Here is a 9,004-nt window from a genome sequence, read left to right on the forward strand (position 1 = left end):
AGACACCAGCCAAAACCCACCAAATCCAAAATAGTGATGAAAGTGACTGGTCATCCTTACTGCTCATTATACGCCACTTATAATTCATTAGCATGCTAAAAGACACTCCCACCAGTGCCATGACAGCTTAAAAATGCCAGGCAGTGTCTGGACTTTAGACCCAGCAGGGTCTAAAGTGGAGAGGAACCCTCAGTTCTGGGAACTGCCTGTCCCTTTCTTGGAACACTCATGAGTAATCCACCCCTTGTTCAGCATATAATGAAGAAATAACTGTAAGTATACTCAGTCGAACAGCCCATTATTTTATTCCTTTGTTTTCTTAATAAATTTGCTTCCACTTTCCGGGCTTGCCCTGAATTCGTTCTTGTGCGAGGCCCATGAACACTCCCTTAGGGTTGGGTTCAGAACCTCTTTCTGGTAACAATTACAGTAGAGCCAGAACTCCACTAAATGAAACGTACTGGTTATAGTCTCTTTAAGAACAGGAATTGGGCCAGGCACGGTGGCTCACGCCTGTAATCCCAGCATTTTGGGAGGCTGAGGCGGGCGGATCATGAGGTCAGGAGATCTAGACCATCATGGTTAACACGGTGAAACCCTGTCTCTACTAAAAATACAAAAAATTAGCCGGGCATGGCTACCATGGCTACAGGCGCCTGTAGTCCCAGCTACTCGGGAGGCTGAGGCAGGAGAATGGCATGAACCCGGGAGGTGGAGCTCGCAGTGAGCCTAGATCACACCACTGCACTCCAGCCTGGGTGACAGAGTGAGACTCCATCTCAAAACAACATGAATTGGCTGAGCACAGTGGCTCACGCCTATAATCCTGCCAGCACTTTGGGAGGCTGAGGCAGGTGGATCACTTGAGCCCAGGAGTTTGAGACCAGCCTGGGAAACAAAGTGGGACCCTCGTTTCTACAAAACAATACAAAAATTCTCCAGGCATGGTGGTGTGCACCTGTAGTCCCAGCTACTTGCAAGGCTAAGGTGGGAGGATCGCTTGAGCCTGGAGGTGAAGACTGCAGTAAGGTGTGATAGCACCACCGCACTCCAGTCTTGGCAACAACGTGAGACCCTGTCTAAAAAAAAAAAAAAAAAAACCTAAGGGACAGGGATCATTCCCATCTCCATCCCTATCTTCCAAAAATTTTGGATGGGGAAATTTCCAAAACATCCCAAATCCAAACATTTCAAAAGACAAAAAGCAAGACAACCTGAATAACGGTGCTTCCAGGGATTGCTCGCCGTAGGGCAGGCAGGCAAGGACCCACTCTCTCTTCAAGACTGCAGCACCTCACCATAGCTATAACCAGCCTCCGGGAGGACCTGGGCATTTTCAGACATTATTTACCAGACATTTTGGAGATGTTCAACTGAAAGAGATTTGGAAGCATACATATTTTTCTATGATATATGCACTCAAGTTAAAAATGTCTTTGCATAGGAGATTCAAGAAATATAAGCCTCCTCTAGTCTAGAGACTTAGGAAGAGCGCTGGTGTAACTGCTGACCTATTAGCATCACACAGAGGCATCATCACTTTGGCACTGGTTTATAAACTCACCGACAAGATAATCTTTTCCTCCTCCAAACTCCCATGGCACCTCTAGCATAAAGTGCACTGCACTTCAATATTGTTGTTCATCTGTCACATCCATTACACTGTGAGCTCCTTGACATCAGGGTAGGCAAACTATTCATGTCTTAGAACCCAGCAGAGCTGGTAAGAGGCTGTTCTTTTTTTTTTTTTTGAAATGGAGTCTTGCTTTGTTGCCCAGGCTGGAGTACAGTGGTGTAATCTCGGCTCACTGCAGTCTCCACCTCCCAGGTTCAAGCGATTCTCCTGTCTCAGCCTCCCAAGTAGCTGCGATTACAGATGCAAGCCACTGCGCCTGGCTAATTTTTGTATTTTTTTTAGTAGAGACAGGGTTTTGCCATGTTGGCCAGGCTGGTCTTGAACTCCAGACCTCAGGTGATCCACCCATCTCGGCCTCCCAAAGTGCTGGGATTACAGGCATGAGCCACCACACCCAGCCGGGGCTGTTCTTTTTTTTTTTTTTTTGAAGGCAGTGGCACTCTTTCCCTCTCTCCCTCCTGACCATTCCACCAAACATTTCCCACAGACACAAACCATGGAGAATATCAAGTATTTTAAACTTTGCTAATCAACTCTTTAAAATGGTAGTCCATTTCAGAACTCGAACAAATATTTACTATACCATTTACTGACCCCAAGTTGGGCTTTCCTTCTCTTAAAGAAGTTCAATGAATTACAAGAATATGTGGATTAAAAAAAAAAAATTTAACCCAAAGAATCCTAGTGACCTTTGCTCGAGCTAACACAGCATCTCTTAATCCAGCTCTAAAGGATGTGAAGAGCTCCAGGCCTGAGGCACCGTGCTGTGCAGCAATTTACTTCTTCATTGCACCAGGCCCATCCCTCATTGCCCACAGCATACAGGGGTAAACTGGGAACAAAGATTGCTTACACTTTCTTAACTTCAAAAATTACATCACACATGCATGTCCAGTGTTAAACTATAACTGATTACATGTACTGTCTAAAGAAATTGTTGAATACTTGCTCTGCTTTTCTCCTTGTTGGCCTTACAATCCTTATTTCTAATTTCCTTCCATCCTCGGGTCATAAAACTTTACACCCAGTGGCCTGGCACAAAACTTTCTTTTCTTGTTTCCCTAATATCCTTAAAGCACGCTTTGCAGTCCTCTGTACTTCTTCCTTCTATACAAGCTGGAACATCCTGAGTCCTAAGCTTTACTGTGCTTAAGAATGACCCGTGGGAGGCCGAGGAGGATGGATCACGAGGTCAGGAGTTCAAGACCAGCCTGGCCAGTATGGTGAAACTCCATCTCTACTAAAAATACAAAAAAAATAGCCAGGCGTGGTGGCGGGCGCCTGCAAATCCCAGCTACTTAGGAGGCTGAGGCAGAGAATTGCCTGAACCCAGGAGGCGGAGGTTGCAGTGAGCCAAGATTGTGCCACTGCACTCCAGCCTGGGCAACAGAGTGAATCTCCATCTAAAAAAAAAAAAAAAAGATTCACAAAGTGAATTGGAGACTCCAATGCAGGTGTACCACAAACTACACTTTGATCTATGGTGTGGCAGATGAGATGTCACAGCCAGATCACCCTCGCATCCACAAACTACACTTTGAGACCCTCTGCACGCTTAGTTGTTATACACGTTATTAATAATTCACAAGTGAACACAATTGCGAATTATTAAAAATACACAATTCATTCATTCATTCAGGTCAAGATGGCCTCTGTCGCTTCTTAAACTCCCATCCTTTTCCCACACTCATGATTTAATATCTCTGAGAATGAGTGAATTTCTAAACGTCTGAATTAACAGAAACATTCCTTTTACAAGCAAAACAGACCATTTCCTCGGTAACCCTTCCCAGAACCACCCATCTTACCACTCTTACCACTACTGATTGAAAAAAAGAAAAATAAGTAGTCCCGACTAAACCAGGTAAGCTGAAGCCCATGGCTCCTGGACATAAATGATGACAGCTGTGACCAAACTCCTAGGCAAGGCTCTTTCATGTGTTTATCTAGCCAGTAGGCCTCTAAATCTTGAAAGCAAAGTAGCTACATTGAGGAAAAAAAAGGGTGCCAGGCTGTGAAATGCAAATTCAAAGCAAGCAGTAAAGTATGAATAGTTAAGCTTCTTTCTGCGAATAAAACACAGAGCTCTAGAGGCAGCCCCTGCAAAAGCAAGAGCAGAACTCCTCGAGGAGTCCTCTCACAGAGAAAGTACTCAGAAAGCACATAATTTTATTCACCTCTGACAGCCAATTCTTAAAATCCGACTCAATCATTTTATCTTCAAACAAACAGTCAGCCCAATACTAAAATCCATTCCCTGCTTATTTTCCCATCACCCCTGCATTCGTTCATCTTCTTTTCTTACCTACATGACTATAATATCCATCTAATTGCTACAATAGCTATCTGATTGCCTTACTTGCCTCTCCACTTCACTACCCACGCCAGTCCATTCTCTACACTGCCTCCAGAGCTTTTTTTTTTTTAATCTAAACTTATAATCTGATCTCATCATGACCTTGCCTGAAACCCTTCCAAGGAGGCCCATCCCCAGAAGAATAAAGTCCAAACTCAGTAGCAGGAATGGCCTACAAGGCCTTTCATGATTTGGCTGCCCAACTACCCTTCCAACTTCATTCCCTGCCATTTCTTCACCACATCTCATGTTAAACCCACACTATTTGCACATCCCTGAAGAGAGGGCGCTCAGGCTTGTATTTTTACATATTTCACTTCAGCTGTTGGTATGCTTCTCATATATCCTCCTCTACACCAGGTAACATAATTTTTTTTTTTTTTTTTTGAGACGGAGTCTCGCTCTATTGCCCAGGCTGGAGTGCAGTAGTGCGATTTCGGCTCACTGCAAGCTCTGCCTCCCGGGTTCATGCCATTCTCCTGCCTCAGCCTCCTAAGCCCGGCTAATTATTTTTGTATTTTTAGTAGAGATGGGGTTTCACCGTGCTAGCCAGAATGGTCTCAATCTCCTGGTCTCGTGATCCACCCACCTCGGCCTCCTAAAGTGCTGGGATTAAAGGCGTGAGCCACCGCGCCCAGCAAGTAACAGAATATTTTTAAAAGACAAGTCAACTCAAATCTCACCTTAGCTGGGCGCGTTGGCTCACACCTGTAATCCCAGCACTTCGGGAGGCCGAGGTGAGTGAATTTCTTGAGTCAAGGAGTTTGAGACCAGCCTGGGTAACATGACAAAACTCTGTCTTTACAAAAATATACCAAAAATTAGCCAGGTGTGCATGGTGGTGCACATGTGTAGTCCCAGCCCCAGGAGGCTGAGGTGGGAGGATCACCTGAGCCCAAGAATTTGAAGCTGCAGTGAGCCATGATCACACCACTGCACTCCAGCCTAGGTGACAGAGTGAGACCCTATCTCAAAAAGAAAAAACTATATATAATCCACCTTATCCATTCAGGCTTCTCTGATTCCCCAAGCAGTGCCACCTACTCTCTCCTTTATGCTTCCACTGTACTTTGGGTCCATCTCAACATAACATTTACCATGCTCTGCTGTCATTATTTGCTATCTGTTTCTTTCCTCAATCAGATTGAGAGCTTCTTGAAAGCACAGATCTTGTCTTCGTATATCTGGTTTCTAAGAATGCATAGAGTAAATGAATAGAAGAAAAAATGAATGAGGCAATTAGTATGTATGCCTTGAATGGCACTAAATTTAGGCTCATGCCAATCAATGTGCAAAGATTGAGAAAATAAGTAAGGGGAAGCCAAGGATAGAAAATAAAATATGCTCATCAGAATAGAAGAGGATGGGCTGGGCGCGGTAGCTCACGCCTGTAATCCCGATCACATGGGGTCAAGAGTTCAAGATGAGCCTGGCCAACATAGTGAAACTCCATCTCTACTAAAAACACAAAATTAGCCGGGTGTGGTGGCACGCACCTGTAATCCCAGTTCCTGGGGAGGCTGAGGCAGGAACATCACTCGAACGCAGGAGGTGGAGGCTGCAGTGAGCCTAAATCGTGCCACTGCATTCTAGCCTGGGCTGGACAGAGCAAGACTCTATCTCTGAAAAACAAAATAAAATAAAATAAAATAAATAAAATAAAACTAGAATAGAAGAGGATAGCTAAGAACGACGACGGCCAAGCCAGCCTGGCTTCAACAGACACTAATGGAGAGACCACGGTCAGGCCCATTAACAGAAGAACTGGGGCCAGGCACAGTAGCTCACGCCTATAATCCCAGCACTTTGGGAGGCTGAGGCAGGTAGATCACAAGGTCAGGAGTTCGAAACCAGCCTGACCAACATGGTGAAACCTCATCTCTACTAAAAATACAAAAATTAGCCTGGTGTGGTGGCGTGCGCCTGTAATCCCAGCTACTCAGGAAGCTCAGGCAGGAGAATCGCTTGAGCCTGGGAGACAGAGGTCACCATGAGCTGAGATAGCACCACTGCACTCCAGCCTGGCAACAGAGCGAGACTCAATCTCAAAAAAAAAAAAAAAGAGATAAGAACTGAGTTAAAAATCAGTTTGAAAGGTTCAATGCTGGGTTACAGGATCAGGCAAAAAGCAGAGGCAGAAAGGCCTTAGGAGTGTTCCAAGAAGTAGCACTGGACCAGCTGAGAGTCAGAGAGAGTTCACCGTGGGAACAATGCAGCCAGTAATGTGGGATGGTGGCACCATGACATTATCTAGTCAGGACAATGACAGCCCCAGGGATAACGCTGATGAGTTCCTGCTTCAAAAAAGGTCATTGTCATTCCTTTAGTCCTGATACCTAGACTACACAGGATCATTCCCTGCCTCTCCCCAAGCCCTATAACTTGATCTTAAAGGCATTATTGTCAATTAAAGTAGTCCCAAGTTCCAGAAGCTATTTTTATTCAGCCCCATCTAATACAGATTCCATTTTAAAATAGCTTTATTTTGAATCTATTTACTGTTCCTAGCCCCTATCACTTTGTTCTTATAAATGTATTCATTCAACATGCCTCACTGACAGGCACTGCTAGGAAAGGAAACTAACCCAGGTTGACCACCTTTACACATCTGGTACTTATACTAAGGTGATTTCTATATATTACATTATTGAATCACCACAATAATCCAGTGATGTAGGTATTATTACATATTATTATCCCCATTTAAGACATTAGGGAAATGAAGTGTAGGAAGATTCAGAGAAAGCACAGGAAGGTAAATATGCCCAAGATTTCACATGAAGTAAATGGAAGGCAGGATTCAAATTTACCCGGCTGAATCTAAATCTATTCTCTTTCCATTGCATCTTTCTCTCTCCTCTCTAGGCCTTTATACAGAGGAAATATAGGCCCAAATAAAATATCAAAATCTCAGGATAGGATGACAGGCCTGATTAAGAAACCCAGTCACCAAGACCAAGCAGTAAGAAATGAAAACGAAAAAAAATTAATAAAATGCTGAGAACCATAGTCTGCAAAGTAAAGGAAGAAAACCTGGGAGAGCTAGAGTGACCTCCACATGCAAACACACCCTGCAGACAGGAACAGGCTTGATGGGAAGAGCAAACTCCCTAAATGGTCAGTTGTAACTTTCCTACTAGTTGAAAAGTCAGGAAAAGCCTTGTGTGCTAACTCTCTGGACAAGTGCACAAGAATCAAGGGTTGTGACTTCAAAAACCAAAATATGCTCACAAGTCAGAGCTGGCAGAACAAGAGGAGGTCGAGTTGATGAGACATGAGGTTCAGAGAAGAAAAAGAGAGAGAGATGTAATCAAGGAGAACCAACTGAAGCTGGAGGGAAGCAGAAAGAATAGCCAGGCTGGTTCAGGAGGCAGTTCTGGCACCTCTGACCCCATTGCCCACCCACCGTAGGCAGCATGAAATATGCCAGAGGCCAACAACTTTCTGTTTTTTTTTTTTTAGACAGAGTCTCGCTCTGTCACCCAGGCTGGACTGCAGTGGTGCAATCTCAGCTCACTGCAACCTCTGCCTTCTGGGTTCAAATAATTCTCCTGCCTCAGCCTCCCAAGTAGCTGGGAATACAGGTGCCCACCACCACGCCCAGCTAATTTTTGCATTTTCAGTAGAGAAGGGGTTTCGCCATGTTTGGCCAGGCTGGCCTCAAATTCCTGACCTCAAGTGATCCACCAGCCATGGCCTCCCAAAGTGCTGGAATTACAGATGTGAGCCACCGCGCCCAGCCCAGAGGTCAACAGCTTCTGCCCTAGATCAGAAGTTTACTCTGCTCACTCATTATAAATCAAAGGCCCTCTCATACCTGGGAATGAGTTTCATATTCTAGCCTAGAAGTAGAGCCAGTTCCAGTTTGAACTTTTTGCCTTTCTGTACTCCCAGTTCTTACCCCTTTGCTGGGCCTAGGACACATGGGCGTGCCCTTCTTAATCCAGATTTTTGAGTCTTAATCCCAGTTTTTCCTATTGTTTCCCATACACTCCACGGCGGCTTAGAGTAGGCTGAAAACTGCTGAACTGTTTAAGACTTAATCCTTCAGAGTAACACGGCAGAAGTAGCATACTCTTTGAACATAAAGCTGTTCAGGACTGTATTAGAGAAGAGGCTATATCTCCTTAATTACATTCTATTGTACAGTCACCTCAAAATAACTAGTGACCACGTTCAACCAGAATCATTGGCAACAGTAAATGGGCACAGTGATCTGGAAATGGTATAACCAAGCTGTTTGGGCTGTAGACCATGGCATTCCTAAGAGCAAAATAGGCAAGGAGTCCATTAATATTTTACTTGACTTCTGTCACCATGGAAACCCTTGGAGTAGTGAATGGCTTTGGGGGTGGTCAGACTCAACCAAAAATATCAAAAATCTCTGTCCCTGAGGCAAAGGATGCCTACTTTGTGTGTGTCTGTGTATGCACACACGCACGCTCAAGAGACTTTTGGCATTCTTTGAAGTCACTGGAGGGGCACAGAGATAAACCATTCAGCCTCGGCCTCCAAGACTAACAGAACACAAGGTTTCCCCGAAAGAATAAAAAAAAAAAATACAGGCATAAGAAAACACACAAACATGGGCTTAGAGATTTAAATACACACACACACACACACACACACACACACACACACACACACGCAGGCCCTAGAAAGCACACAGAAGGAACATACACCCTGAGATATGCACTCATTCTAAAATAAACTCAGGAATACAAAAGGACACCGGCATGTCCTTTCAGAGACCACACCTCTAGGCCTTAAGTCGGAGAAGGAAGAGGGAAGAGGGAAGAGGGGAGAGGGGGAGGAAGGGAGGCAGGGAGGGAGGAAAGGAAGGGAGGGAGAAAAGGAAGGAAGGAGGGATTTAAATACACACACACACACACACACACACACACACACACGCAGGCCCTAGAAAGCACACAGAAGGAACATACACCCTGAGATATGCACTCATTCTAAAATAAACTCAGGAATACAAAAGGACACCGGCATGTCCTTTCAGA

The sequence above is a fragment of the Colobus angolensis genome, unplaced genomic scaffold (genome assembly GCF_000951035.1).
Source record: "Colobus angolensis palliatus isolate OR3802 unplaced genomic scaffold, Cang.pa_1.0 Scaffold2, whole genome shotgun sequence".
NCBI lineage: Eukaryota > Metazoa > Chordata > Mammalia > Primates > Cercopithecidae > Colobus > Colobus angolensis.